General features: G+C 43.0%; 1 protein-coding gene across 1 annotated transcript in view; it reads left to right on the forward strand.

Moving 5' to 3' along the window:
* Nucleotides 1-16,132, forward strand: part of LOC114874647 (E3 ubiquitin-protein ligase lubel) — a 50,442-nt gene continuing 34,310 nt past the window's right edge. Inside the window, exons 1-2 of the mRNA XM_029184129.2 lie at nt 1-148; nt 15,952-16,066. The gene's annotated coding sequence lies outside the window, so the exon portion shown is untranslated. The remainder of the gene's footprint in view (nt 149-15,951; nt 16,067-16,132) is intronic.

The raw sequence follows: 16,132 nt of genomic DNA on the forward strand, positions 1-16,132 counted from the left end.
TATTCGTTCTTGAGCCTTCCTCGAGTCAATACGTGTACGAAAGTTTTCCAAAGCGAATATCGGCAATTATTATCGCAAGCAAATTTCAGTGACATTTTTTGGAAACCCTACAATCTCATCAGCTGTTGCAACACCTCGAAGCTAACAGGTAATCACGTACCTTTCAATAAAAGTATAATCATAATTAGTCCTAAATCAATTAAAATCTGAAGGCCAAACTGGTCTCTCGAACCATTCATCCACGAAAACCGCTCATCCTTTTAACACCAATAATAATCCTACGATTGTAAGAAACGTTCGAATGAAATCCATAGAATTTCAAACGCGTGTACAAAAGGTAACAATTACAAATAAGAGAAAAGGATGCTGGTTTCATGTGACGAAAGCGTTCGTTCGTTCGGTGGTTATTCATTATCACGCGGCGTGGTTGAAGGTGCGCGTTAAGCAGGCGATGGTATCCATCGTGGATAGAACACGTTAAAAATAAAGGATGAGCCGCGGAACGGCCATTGTGAATATTCTTTTCAGCCGAGGAATTGGCCCCGGCGTCGTCACGACTCGTTTGCCACGAATGTCGTCCAAATGTTGCCGCGTGACAAAACGCGGGGACTTTCTTAAGTCCGTCGCGTTTTGTCACGCTTCGTACGTATACCGGGCGGAACAAAGGAGGGAATACGCCACCGGCCGGTACAAGAAGAACGCGAGACGTTTACCAAAGAAATACTCTGGCATCCGTCACACCGTATACGCCGAAGCTGGGCCCTTCAACGGGCCAAAGAAACAAAATGATGAAAAGGCAGGGGTATTCTCTTCGCTCGATGAGCAACCTTGTCGCGGCTAATATTTTAACCCATTTCTACCACGATATTTCCTTCCTCGAATATTCTTTGCTTTTCTCTTACAAACCCCTATGGAAATGACGGATTAACCGCTTCGAATGCTTCACGTGGGAAACCTTCTTAAACGGTCGATGAAGAATGTGGCGTTACGAAATGTTTCTTTTAACGTCATCCCTTAGTTCTACCATTCTTTCTTTCTCCTCTTTTCTGCGTCAGTCATATTTTAAGAATCGAACGATCGATTCCGCTTCGAGGGAAATGTTAATGATGTTTGAAGACAGTCATCTCTTAGACATTCTCTTGCAGTGTGTACGTTTCAAATTAACGATAAACGAGGGTACATTAGGAAGTCGGGATCTTCTGTGACTCATTGTTAGCGCAGGTTTCTACGAATTTTCGTGACACCTCGTAATTGTTCGAATAACGATCAGATGACCCAGAAGAATTTCAATAACGAAGAAAACCGATTTGCGCGAGAACGTTCTAATTAGAGAAAAAAATTCGCACGTGCCTCGATCGGTGTCCAGATTGTCTCGTAACGCTTATGCCTCGTTAGATAAATATCGTTTCTGTGGGCGGAAGCGAGGGCGAATGAAATCCGATGCGAGTAAAGACGCGTGGAATTTTGGAATGCGAATCGGCTCTACGGCCCTGATCTCGCTTTCATCGGCTCGCCAAGGGATGGGAGTCGAAGGAAGGGGGTGAAAAAGGGCGGCAGATGGGGAGGCAATCGTTTCAATCGGCCGTATGTCAGATGGTTCATGCAGATGAGACCGTACGAGGCGGTGTTTAATGCGGCTAATACCGGCGGCAAACAGCGTGAATCGTTTAGCGAAGCCGCTTATGGCGGGGACCAGTTCATGATTGCCCTAAAGAGGTTTCATCGAGAAAGGGGAATGCCACGGTATGGACGATACTTGTGCTCGCTTACCAAGCCAATTAGACGCTCCGTTGCTTATTAATAGTCATCGAAGCGTGTACGCGTCGCGTGCGGTGTATCAATTATAATTATAATCGTCGGGTAAAGATTGTGCGATCGTTTCGACAAAGGGGTTCGTCGTGCCAAGAATACATACGATTCGATCGGTTTCTATTCGATGCAACGATTATGCGACTCTGGCACACCTTAGAAAAGACAATGGATCTTACGTACGATTGTCGTAGAACGAGCGAGGTGATGTAGATTTACGTGTTCGCGAAGCTTAACGTTTGAAATAAGATTTTCTTCTTCGAATGGAGAAAAAATAAAATCCCTGGCAGTAGGATGCATTATCCTAGCCATGTGCCGCACGAATTGTTTCTTTCCACCGTAGCGGCAGCAATTACGAAAGTAATTTTCAAGAGAGAAAAAAAAAAGAAAAGACGATTCTAAAGGAACTCGACAAACACCTCTGGCAACCGAGATGAAGACACGCCGGTGTTCACCACAGAACCTCTCCGAACAAGCAGAAGATGCTCGTCCTGGTAATTGATATTTGTTGTTCCCCACATGACGTAAGAAACGTCAACGCTAGCTGGTGTACATACACAGGCTTTCGCGTGTACGTTTGGTGAAACTGTTTCGACCGCGACGCGGTTATGGCCGGCAGTTTGCGGTCTGCCGAGGGACGTTTGTAAACGATGAACGATAAGCGATTTCTATGGAGCCCCTTTTTAGCGTCGTTCTCGTCTCTTTGAATTCCTAGGAGACGATGGAACGCGGGTGAGAAAAAGAAAAGAGAAGAAAAGAAAAAACGCACGCGATAAGCGTCTTATTGCCTCCGGTTCCGACTTTTCCCGTTCGCCCGTTTACTCGGTAAAATTAATTGTTCTTATTCTCTCCCTTTGAATATCGTCGCCGTTTATCTTTCCTCTAACAGCGCTTTTAAATTGTATACGGTAGTTTATAAACGACAAATCTGGGAACAGTGTCATTAGCGAGGAACAGAAACAAGCGTTTCAAGGATCTATTTGAGTAATAATTATTTTCGCATTCTTTGTCGACAACGTCTGTTCGTAAGAAATATCAGAACAACCAGGTAATGTACTGAAAATTATTGGTACACCGCACATGTGTAACAACAAAATCGTAGTGTTGGTACGCAATGTTCCTGCTTCGTCAAGTGTATTAGAAACAATGGGCGAATATGATACGCGTATCCGAGTTCCTAGGCCACTGGCTGCAGCTTCGATCGATTATTTCAAACAAAACGAGAAAATTACACGGAAATATACGATAAATGTTAATAACTTTCGAACGACGGAATACGGATACTTGGAAATTTGTTCCTACGTCAACTGTCGAAAATTTCGTTGAAAGAGAATAGCAAGAATAGGAAGATCCACCATTTATCTTCTTCGCGCGATTCATGCAAACCGACAATGCTTCCCCGTGAGATCACAAATTCGTAGCTCGAGGAACCGATAGATCTACGTGGATCTTGAAGCACCTCGTGTCGATCGCCGTTCCGGGACAAAGGTGTGTGGAATGGCGCGAGTCTGCGGGAAAAATGCAATGGAAAAGAGCGAGGAGACACGCGTACGCGAGAGAAAAGGTAGAGAATCGTAGAGAAGAAGGGTGGTAGGGATGGGTCTTTGAGAAAATTCGGGGAGAGCGGGGGGGAAAGGTTGGAAAAAGTCAGGTCGGGGCATGAGACGAAGGCACAAAAGCTGCCGCGATCCGATCGACGCCAATATTTTGACAATGCACCGGCCATCGACTACACTGGGGTGGAGAGGATGCATCTAACCATGGAAAAGTCCCCTGTGGGGTGGTGATGGTGACGCTGCGGTGGCGCCCTTATAGAAAGCACCGGCGTGTCGCTACTTGAATAAAAGTGCGCGATCGAAGGGTAGCTGACTAAAGGCGACGACGACACCCGATGTCGTTGCCGGTCAGATGTGGTGGTGCTTTTATTGTCCGAAATCCACAAAGTATCCGGCTCAATACCGAACGCAATCTGGCGAATGTCTCTCCCTGGCCAACTGTACCATCTTCCATGCTCTACCTCCTCCTTACCTTTCTGCCTGCCTACCTTCCCGCCACAATACCTTGTTGCCGTTGTTTATGTAATCCTATTATTCCATATCGTGCCTTTTAAGAAACGAAACCAGCGATCCTCAACTGGAGAATTTTTAAAGATTACCAAAGTCATTCGAAAAACTGTACAAGAATGCAAACCCCTGTCGTGAAACGATCTCGTGATTTTTCCTGATCATATTCGAAATGAATTTTCAATGGGTTTAGAAGGATATTTAAATAATTATTAAAAGCTTGAAAACCGAAAGGAGCTTCTCGGATTAGGTAACCACGCTTCCTTTTGCCGCTTTAGTTCAACTTTAATCTTCTCTGACTGAAAGTTTCTGAGTAATTAAGACCATGTTTTACATTCAAAGCACGAAACGTAGAATTATACTAGTCTATATTAACTAAGCAATTTTGAATTCACCCTCGCGTTATTAAATAACGTTATTTTCTGCGTTTTAACAATTTTACCGAGGAGGAAAGTAAATTGATACTAGAGAAAACAAGGAAACGTAGCGAATTTATCGTCTAGCACGGTCCAATCGAATTTTTCAGCTCACCTATGTAATTACGTTTCGAAGGATGCTCGTTCACGCGTTAATAACGATCCTCGCGCTAGTCTGGCTATTAAATTATAGATTTTTGTCACGGTTCGACGGGCAAGAAAGCTTGAGAAACTCTGTCCACGGTGGTCAGGTATGTTAGGAAAATATATAAATGGGCTTCCCACAAAATGCACAAGTCCGTCGGTTGACAGGCAGCAGGGTGCACGTCGGTTCATTGTTGCCTCATTGTTGCAGATTCTTTCTCCTTTATATGCCCCCTATCTGACTATCTTCTCTTTGGTTAAGGTCTCCGAGAGAGAAAGAGAGAAAGAACCTCGAATTTAGCTCTCATTGTGAGCAACTTCGAGACTGGACACCCCCACTGCGATGGAAATGCCCTCGAGGTAAATAAAAAAAGAGAAGCAGAACGAGCGAAGAAGAATGGAAAAAAAAAGGATGGGGTAGACGTAAGAAAAAGAGGTGTGTAACCCTTCTTCCGTCATTGAAACGCAACGTCCTGAAAGGAAGCACCGTGTCCGAGACGAATCGTTTATCTCCGAGTCCTGGATGTTCCAGAGAGGAAACGGTTATGTTTCCTATTAGACGATCGCGTGTATAGGGAGCACCCACTGAGTTACGAGAAACACGAACGAGTTCCAGGGGGATCCAGGACAATGCGAAAGACAACCCAGATCGCGGTCAAATTAGAGCGTAATGAATGGTACGCTACTTTCATCTTCGTTAGAAATGAAAAAAATAACGGAGAAGAGAAATAATCTCTGAAATTTTGAAACTTGAAGTAACATCCTACAAGACGATTTTCTTTTTACTCCAGTCGCAGCTTCGCGTCGCGACGCTTTCACGAAAGAGAATTTCGGAAGAAGGGTAAAAAGGGAATAGAGAAACGCGTTCCCAGATCGTGTCACAGTATCTCGCGTTTGTCTGCGAACCTAAAGGTAGCTTAGTCGTTCAATATTTCAAACTTTCAAGGCCACTGTCGGTGTCAGAACGTTTCTTAAGGTAGTATTGAGTATCAGTGTCATCCTAGAACCTGGTGCAGCTACCTGCAATGTTGGCGAAACTTTGCAGCCTTGAGAAAGGAACTGTTTACATCTGGTAGCTTCGACAGAAATATTTTACTAAAAGAATCCCTTGAAATCAATGGGGGGTGAGTCAACAACAGCCATCTGTTGTAACCTTTCATTCATCGAATTTTTGAAAAACTATCTAATATTCTCTGTTATTTATCCTTTCATTCGTTTCGAGTAGGTTAATTCCTTCAGCAAACCGGAAGTGTCATCCCTCGAAACCGTTTAAAGTCGTTTCGCAATCCCTCAAATCCACAAACTCCGACTCCTCCCATAACCAGCAGAAATATTTATTCTCCGTTCGAAAATCTCGGGGACTTTTCGGGGTTGTATAGAAACACCGACGGAGTTTGTTGTGACGCACAATGTTTCCCTTTCCTTTCTTCTCTTCACGCATCTGTGGGCCCACCCAAGGGGCCCGAACTGCCTGTAGCACCCGTAAACCATAAACGCGAAGTCGTCTCTCCGACGGAGGTCTATGGTTACCAGAAGCTTGTTACTTAAGCCACGGTCACCAGGAAGCGAGGTGTGCTTTGAGGACAAAAAAGAAAAAAAAAAAAACGAATTGTCCGTTCGAGTGAATCTCATCCTTGGATTCTCTGATATAGCTGCGTGGCTTTTTATTTTCCTCCCATTACTCGTCGATGGCGCAAGAAATTCGCGAATATTTTCCTTCGACAATGAATGTTATAAATCATATTTTTCCGTAATCATTACGAATTGCACGGATCACGTATCTGGGTTACTTTTTACCTGCATCCGCGTTCAAATTTTATTCCCCGATTCCTGTTTGCCGAGCGAGACAAATATTATACGACGAATAAGTTCCGGCGTTAAAATAAAAATACGAAACAACAGAGAGATCAAGTTTGTTTCATACGCGCTCGGAAAAATGGCACGAATCGAAAGAACTTTGGTGGCCGTTGATTTATATTAAGAAAGAAGTCAGCAGATGTAACGTACAGAGAGGGAGGATCGTGTAAAAACAATACGCTTTGTAGCGAACACCGTGTACCTGTCAATTTTTCCTTCCTTCGACATTTCACTTGTATTTCTTTCACTTTTCTTCCTTCTTTTTCCACTGTTTTATCGACGATACTATCTTGAACGTGCACTCTGTTCCCCGATCAATTTGCATCTACCTCGATATGACAAAAGGAAAGTATTGAAAGGTAACAAGCATGATCAAATCTTTTTCTTTCAGAAAAAGAATAGTTGAATCTGTATCGCGACAAGACGTTAGCAAACAAATCAATGTTTCTCACTATTCTTGCACTCTACGATTGATTTATTATTCGAAGAGTAGATAGTAATTTTTAATTGAATTTCTGTTACAATAACGTAGGAAGTAACTAGGAGACTCGGAACACCCACGATTCATAGTCAACCGATAGAAAAGAAGCGAGAAAAGGAAGAAGGAAGGAACGAAAGAGAAACGGTCAATTATCGGACGGGTAGGTGTGAAAATTGAAAAACCCTTTGGGCCACACGTCCGGGCAAATCAATCGGCGCGAAAAGCATCGACGTGCAGGCAAATTGTCGGGCGAAAAAAGATGGTGGAGGAGGCGGATACGGTTCGATAAAAACCGGTTTCCGGCGCGAATCAAACTATTCACCGTGTTCCCATCGGTGGCCAGCCCAAAATGACTCGCCGAGATGTTGATCGGCAGAAAGCGAATCAACCGATGACCGACGCTGTTTTATCTCGCGTCTGATCTGACGCCACGTTCAAACCTGTTTAGGACATCGACAATTTTCGAAAGGTCTTCCACTGCTCATAAATATTTCCATCTTTCTTTTCTTTTTTTCTCTCTCTCTTTCCTCGATACAGCCGAAAGGTTATCGAGGGCTTGTTAATTTTCAAACGTCTAATTTATTCGTGTGTCCGTCCCGCCGACATCTTTGCGCGCAACTCGCGACCAGGCGAGTAATATAAAACGTTCAAAGGTGTAAATTATCGTCCAGCTGGATATTTAACGCGAGCGCTAATTTCCGTTTATTTCGAGCGACGCTCTTCGACGGATTAGATAGATTTTGATGGCTCTTACGTTATCCCATAATGAGATCGTATTAAGTCTTTATACCGTCTAATGAGACGCCGCGTGCACGATGGACTATCGAAATTTTTATTATCGTAAACGACTACCCGTTGAGGAATATCCATTTTTTCTTTTTGTCGCGTCTCGATACCGATGGACACGTAATAAGATGCAGTGCTTGGGCATTATATTAACATCGATCGAAAGAAGATTGATTATGCGCCCGATGGCCCGATGGAATTTACGGTGAATACTGTACGAGGAAATCACGTTTCTTGATGTTCCTTTTTTTATCGAAGAAATTTTTATATTTAACTCGTCTGCATTGGAATAACTAGGATTTTTGCGTGGAACGAACTTTAATATAATTTTAGATATATTTCGCAGTCTGGTTGCGATTTTTGCGAAAAGGGTGCGAAACGATTTCAACGATTTAGGATTTTCCAAATAATCCTTAAAGTGCCGATCGGGATCGGGTCGGCATTAGATAATGAAGAGTGCATTACTCTGTTCGCGAGCGAAAGATTCATTTCCGTCGATGGCACTTGGAGCCATTATATCGTTCAGAAAGGATTCACCCTCAGCTATCCGTCTCTGTCACTCGCGAGCCCTCTCTGTCCCTCTCGGCAAAGCGATTCGAAGCACCCGGGATTGCGGGTCAGCTGTCATTTCCCAGGCAGAACAAACATCCCTGACGTCCGTCATGACCTCCCCTAAATTCATTCACCGATGGTTAATTTTCCAGCCAGCGGAATATTTACTTGCTTACTATTTGCCGATTTATTTCCCTGGCCAACGCGTCCTCGATCGGCGTTAAATCGTTAATCTCGTCGATCGTTTGACGGTTAACGGGCCGCGTGGGTCAACGATGACCCACGGTTCGACCTTTCGTACCGGACTGATTGATATTTTTCGCTTGCGAGGGGGCGTGCTGCGCCCGAAACACTGGGCGTTTCTCTTTTTAATATGCAAATGAACGGGTCGAGGGGTGCTTCCGGCTTTGATGGACACGCTTCGGTAAACGTATACAGGGTGACCCAGACGAAAGGTGAAAACAAGATACGGTTCGATCTCAAATCCTTGATATTTTAGTATTCCGCGAAGGGTGATTCGAGAGAAGATAAAATAAGAAAACTGACTCGAAAATTTTGCCAACCGCTTACCGAAATAAATGTAAATTTTATTAATACTTTTCGCCGCGATACCGTGTCGATTCCAGCCTCTCTTATCGATCCGAAGATCTCGGAATCTCGATCTCTAACTTTATTTATCTCGGAAACGGGCGTTTCTTTTTTCAACAGCTCATCAAGAACTACAATTTCAAGCAGAACTTGTTAAAAAAGCGCGTTTCCATTTCTGGTTCCTTGCTCCTCGGTTACTATAGAATATTTTTATTCGCGGCTTCTTAATTAGAGAGAAAAGTAGAAGAGGATCCCGAGCCGACGTTGTAAAAATGGTGAAACTTTAAGCAACCATTTTAATGTTTCCTCGGATTTTCGAAACTCGCAAAATTATTCTTTCCTTTTTTATTTTTAGTCACCGGGTGACACGATTCCGAAATTCAAGCATCCGGACACATTTTTCGATGCATATGCAAAATATATGAGAGACTGTTAAATGTTTCATAGGAGAAGCAAAAGAATTCTCCTTCCTTTCTCTGAAACTTTATAGCACAGGGTGACGTCGAGGAATCTGATCGATAGAGGGCGAATAATTTCGCGAGTGATCAGCAGACTTCAAACGAAGTAGGACAAATATTCGAAGGATATTATTATGCAAGTAACGTTGACGGATAACTGTCGTTGACTCATCGCGTATCTAATTAAAGCGAACCACGAAACTTTCCGCATTACTTTTGCATGACCATCCGACTGACGAACAAGTAGGTACATTTATGTCGACACTGATGGCCTACGATTAACGAATTTTAATTTTATTTTCAATGCGCATCGATGAAATCAGAAAAATCCACGCGTTTCGCGTATAAATATCTTTTCTCTCCGATCCTTCGAGTGTTTACCCGATTATCCCCTATGCGTTCGGACGAAATTCCTGGTCGTCTGAAAGTTTTTATCAATCGGTCCTTTGTGCTCTTCTAAAAACCTAACTTCCCTCGTTCGTGCTCGCATACCTCGGCGAATTTAAATCGGATGTCCTGGATATTATGGTAAACGTCGGCCTGAAACGCGGACCAGATGGATAGCAATTATTCCGTTTTCATAAAAATCTCGTTGCGGACCGGATAAAACATTAACCAAAGATTCTTGTACTCGATCAGCACGTTGCTAGTTTCTTTCCTCCGTTCGCTTTAATATAAATCAGCCAGTTCTCTAGCTGATTGCGTACGAGATCGGTGTAGCAAATTTAAAGGGACGTTTTTGAACGAATAAGAAGAAATTCTGATTGAAGATGCAACAAAGGGGATATCGAAATTCGTATAATCCCAGAATATATATTTTCACTGATCTCGCTAATCAGTCTCTTTAATTAAGAAATGAGAAATGATAGCTGGGAATATTATAAGAGGTAATGTGCTTTTCTAAAGAACAATTTCTGAAGAATTTTTTTGTATCTTATTCGACCACGTTTTAGTTAAATAATCGGATGCTTCGAATCGTTTCGCATACCCGACGAATACTTTGGAAAACAATGCACTTCGAGTCAGCCTGGCTAGCAAACTTACATAAGGACATTTCGTGATAGCTAAATCGCATGGAATATCGTTGCATGTACAAAATAGTCGTCTCGACGCACACGCTATTTCCAGAAGAATTTTTCGAGGAAACTCTTACGTATCCTGCTTTCCAATGCACACTTCCTTAACCCTTATTTAAGATACAAAATTATGCAACTGAAATTCCATCGATAAATAACCAATATCGATGAAAGCTTCTCGCTAAAACTTGTACGAACGATGAAACAAAATTGAATTTCACGATTGTATTTGAACGAACGGTATCGTTAACGCGAAACGAACGTCAACCAGTTTCTTTTCTCTCCCCCAACGGAACTTTCTACAAACGTTGTTACCGGTAATAAAGTCTTACAAAAATTCCGTGCTTAGCATGCGGCTGGATGAAACGAAATTTCGTCGGGTTTCCCTCGTTCTCTGCATTTTAACGATGCAGATTGTTGACCTTGCCGACAGAGTTCCGTGGAAACGAGCGAGACGGTTGAAGACGGTTGAATTTTTGCGATAAATACGAGCGATTATGGAAATTCGCGAGGCAATCGAGAAACGTTCGAACTATTCCGACCTGGTCCCCCTCGTGGCGGTGGTCGAGGGTGAAACGAGGCGAACCGGGGAGAGATCCAATTAAATATACACCGAGAATGTATTTACCGTCTCATAAATCTCGACAGTTGTAATATTTCAGTCGTTTTTTCGGAATGTTCTTGTCGTCGACATTATGCACCGTGTGTTTCGTGACTTCCTATCCCTTTGTTCCTTTTTATATCTTTCTCTCTTTCTCTCTCTCCCCACGTTGCTCCACCTTATCCTCGGCTTTCGTTGAAACGATGAGCCACATATTGCACATAAATTTCGCACGCACCGCCATAAAAAGTCTCAGCCGTCTCAGTACATTATATCGCCATAATAGTGACCAGGAAGGCGTGCCCCGTTTTTCCCCGTGGCTCGCTATTAGCCGGAAAATAAGATTCGTTTTTGCATAATGCCGTCGTGACGACCGGCCAAATGGACTTGATCCGAGCCACGTAGCCAACCAACGAGGATCTTAGAATTTTTAACAGCCCCGTCACGCGGCATCAACGAACGTGTTCATTAATTTAATATTCTTCCTGCTCTCTCCTTCGTACATTCTATACCCTTTGCGCCATAATTGTTCGAGTGTTATTTTTTCGTGGACGATAGTAGTTCTTGGATGTTTAACATTTTAGATAGCGTAAAATGAAATCCTCTTGGTCGCTATCTAAGCGGCGGGGCGCATCTGCTTTCCCACACAAAGGAGCGAGCCTTCTTGTTTTCTATTTCCTCTCGCCAGCTTATCAGCAGCGATCGCTGAAATTCCGGCAGCATCTGCCGCCGCTGCCAAGAACAGTCCGGACGAGCTGGATGAAAAGAAAGTGAGGAAAGATTGCCGAGGGAGAGGAAAAGGTCCGTGCGATCCGAGACACGCACGCTTCGTTTCGGCAGGGTGCAATCTTGCGGTCCAATCGCGGTCGCAGCTTTTTCTAAGCTCCAGCCGACGGGAAACGATGCTCCGGAGTATTCTGACACGACTCGAAAGAAAATTCGTGGCCACGACGAGGAAACGGATGCGTTATCGTCGTAGGAATCGAGAGAATCCGCGGACAATCGATCGGATCGATCTGGGATTCGCTCGCGATCGGGTGCAGCCGATACTCGAACCGGTCAAAGATAACAGGGGCGGTTTTCTGCGTGGATAGGAGAATCGAGAGAGCTTCTCACCCCTTTCGATCGTGAATAGCCGATGAAAAATTGGGTGGGACGATAAATAGCCCGAATCGACGAATTTTCCGAAAAGTGATAGCTGAATAACCATCATTAAAGGCAACAAATTTCACAAATAAAAGATACAAACGATACGTAGCAGAAATTTCGGTAAACCCACCAGCGGATATACGTTTATTTACCCACCAAAATATTTTACGAATAAATTTCTGTTCGATCCGAAAGCTATTAATTAAAAACGAGGAGGTATTTGTTATTCAAACATAACTGCCCGCAAAAACTGTTTTCAATCATCGATTTACCAGAGAGAGATAAAAACTGAACTTTATGATTTTGTTTCTTCAGTCGAGAGAAAACGGAAAGAGAGGAGGGCAGAGATTTCATTTATTTATCCACCTGTGTATTTTACGCTACGAAATTCTTCCTTCGGTTTACTTAATTTGAAGAATCTCTTTTCCGCAAGCTCAAGCATGGATCTCTATGACCCGCGTTTATTTTTAATGATGATTTAAGGGGATGCGACTTGGCGGAAATCCTATATGAAACGATTATTTATTAAGTAACCGAGCTTTGAGCTCGGTTTATGCATCGAAACATAAATAATCGTGGAGATATAAGGGAGTCGTATTTCAGGTTAAAAGGGAAATGGAATCTTTATCTCGTTTTCCTATACTCGACAAATGCGTGAAACTTGGAGAAAATATTTCTCGAAAGCGTCGAAATATTTAACTACAATTTTTAGTTCCTCGCGAATCAGGCCAATATTTAATTTGCCTGTTTTTCCCCTTAGAATTTATACAACGAAATAAAACAGCGAGCAAACGTACACATTGCGTACATCAGATAAAGCAATATTTATTTTTCAATCTGTTTATGCTAGCTGCAAGTCAGTTTGAAAGCAAACCTGATGATACGCGTCTATTTAGAAGCATGAAAAATCCGTGCCATCTAAAATATCACGAATCAAGCTTAATTGTAAAATCCGATCTTTGAATTTTTATGCAACAGATCAAAGTTCTTTTGATAATCAAAAATGTATCATTTTACAAACACATCTCTACTTTTTAAACAGATATTCCAAATGAAAAAATAACCAGAGTGTAACCCCCCAAAGAAGCCACATCTATCCAACGCTAATTATCATCCCCTATCTCGAAACTCGTAAACATGCCAGATTACTTCCACTTCCCATAAATAATGCACCGTTCGATTTCGTCTACTCACCGACTGTCAGAATCGTTGCAGACGAATAAAAAGGGGGAGAAAAAGAATGAACCGTGCGTGGGTATGCAACGTCAAATATCTATGTCTATGGAGGAGCGTGAAAACGCGGTCTTATCTAGGACGAGGAGGGTGAACGCGGTCGTATCGTGCCGTGGGTATTACAAATAAACGACGCCGACGTCGGCGTCGGATTCGCGAGGATCGCGGAGGGGGTTGAAGTCGTTTCGCGCGTGACTCACGGTACCGTGGTCACGCCACCCTCGAAAACATCGCGCCACTTCGATGCCCGATATTCCGACGCACACAACCCTCCGAACGACGTTTTCCCTTTGCTCTTTCGCTATCTCGGCAAAGCGCGAGGGGGTTGCCCTCGAATGGTACCGCGTGTATTATACGGCATATCTCGAAACGCGGATTAGAAAAGTTTTGTTGCATTTTGCAATCAGTGGAACCGTTTTTGAAATCTGAGTAATTAAAAATTGGATGTTCGAAGAAGTTTCCAAATCCCCGGGCACAGAGGCCATTTAACATTCAACCCGTGAATTATACCAGGCAAGAGATACTCTTCCACCCCCACAGGAAGTGGTCCCGGTTAACGTTGCATTCAATCTCCCATCAAGCATCCGCGGTAACAACCTCGGTCATATAGTATGATTCTCGCGAAAGTTGACGCATCCCCGTGCCCTTCATCCCCGGCACACCTCCGAATAATTGCGAACCTGGTCCCCCACCTTGTACAAAGGTTTATTTATCGTCGATTGTTGTCGTGCTGGGATCAGAGGCTCGCGTTCACGTCTCTGGCAACTTTTTCTTCGCGAGCGCATTAAAATTTCGCGGAGGCCCGACCGGAGGAGTGGCCGTCGTTCGTGGACGACGCCGTCCGCTTGAAATACACGCTCGCACGCTCGCGTAAAAGCTATTGCCTTTTCGAGAGAGTACCATTTTTGCCCGCCACCCGCCCACCACCTCTGCCTTCTCTAATCCGACAATGAGAACCGAACTGCAAATTGCAAATTTGCAAAAAATGCAAATTGCACTTAAACAATTTAAACACGCCTGTAGGAAAGAGTAAACGAATTTCTCGGACGCCTGTTTGGTGAAAGTATGTCGAAAAATATTTATCTTGCAAAACTATAGTTTGCTCGCTGAAGAGCAAACATTTGCACCGGCAAGGACATTCTCATGACCAAGAACGTGCGATAAGTAAATTAAAACGTGGGACCAAATCTACGTGTAACGATGTCAAAGATTGACAAAAACATAAATTAATCTTAAATTCAGAAAAAATTCAGAAAAATTTACCAAGACGAACATTAATATTTCCTAACTCGTCTGCTGAAATTATTAGTACGAGATATTCCGATGACGAAAAGCCATTGTTTCAGTTAACAGCGATACCATTCTCGTGCACCGTCTTCGCTGTCATTTACAATAATACAAACGACAATAGTAAATAGCCTCATCTGCAATTACAATGGCCCATTTAACCGGCTATAAATCACCAAGTGGCGCTCGAGATAGAAAAACTTCTTTCCCGTCCCCGTCCAATTCCGGCTGGACGTATTCCGGAAGTTGCCGCTAAAGGGACAGCCAGAATTGGTGGCTATTTAATTAGCGGCTTCGAAAGAAGATAAGTTTTAGCTATCCCCCCTCTTTTCGCTTCCAAACTTGTCGTTTGGACGAATAATAAGTACTTATGCAAAATGGATCGTTAAAAAATGAAAGATTTATTTTAAATTATAGTTTTTCAACACCTAAACTTGAGAAAGTTAAAGTAACCTATATTCAGGTCGAATTTTCTTCTAGATACTGATCACGGTATGCAATCGTGCTAGTCGCACGGTTCAGCGAATAAATCGTTCAGGTTGCTGATAAATATGTATCCGTAAATCCATACAGAGAGAGAGTAGAATTCTATACATACAGTGCAAGAGGGCAGTCGGTTTTTCGGTGCAGAGGGCAGTGTTTTATAAAGTATAATTTTATCGCATATACCGACAGAGCGCGCTGTCTCGTATGCATCGTATAACGGCGTCGCGGCGCCACGACGTCACGTGACGCCGTGGACGTTTAACTTTCAAACACGTTCCTCTAATATCAGATATCAGGAAAATCGATAACCGTCTGGCCGCTTTCGACTCTATTAATTGCTCGTAAATGTTGGAAATTGATTTTTCAAAGCCCTACACACTGTGTGCGAGCATCAGTGAGAACGTGTATATCTACGATATGCCCTTGTCGTCGGACCATGTATGCGCATACGAAACACGATAAACCGGAAACGACATTTAATAAACGTACGGTCGTGAAATTTTTCATAATTATAAGAGAACATCGTAATGCGGTCAGCTATGAACGGAATTTAAGTTACGAGTGTATTTCAAACGCGACCACGTGAGATCAGAGTAAAATGGCGGATGGAAGAAGTACGGGAATACGTAAGTTAATATTTTTTGGAATTCGAAAAGTATGAATCGGTACTCGTTGCTTCTTTGATCGAATAATAATCATTGGTAATGATGTTCAACTTTTATGACCATATTTCGTTCTATCAAAGTGTAATTTTAAAGTTATGACGTAAAAAGTTGGCAAACTCACCGGTCTCGTTGTCGTTCATGGGGCGTGATTAACCTTTCGTCTGAATTCGCAGCAAATAGTTGACCAGGGCACTGAATTTACATTCGAACGAATAAAACTTCGCGTTTGTTCGTATATCGATACGTTTTTAAGTACTTTGCGACGAATTAATGTTTTAATTAACACGTTTTACTGCGCAGGCACCGACCACGTTTTGGCGCGGAAAAAGAACTGTGGGAACTGCTGCCGTCTGGCGGGGACGCGATGAACCTATAGCGGGAAATTTTGAATGCGCTACAATCGTCAGTAGAAAAGGTAAGAATTATATTTCCATTATTTCTTTTTAGTTAAGTAAATTGTTTAAAGAAATATTACTGAATT

Source organism: Osmia bicornis, chromosome 6 (assembly GCF_907164935.1).
Source record: "Osmia bicornis bicornis chromosome 6, iOsmBic2.1, whole genome shotgun sequence".
NCBI lineage: Eukaryota > Metazoa > Arthropoda > Insecta > Hymenoptera > Megachilidae > Osmia > Osmia bicornis.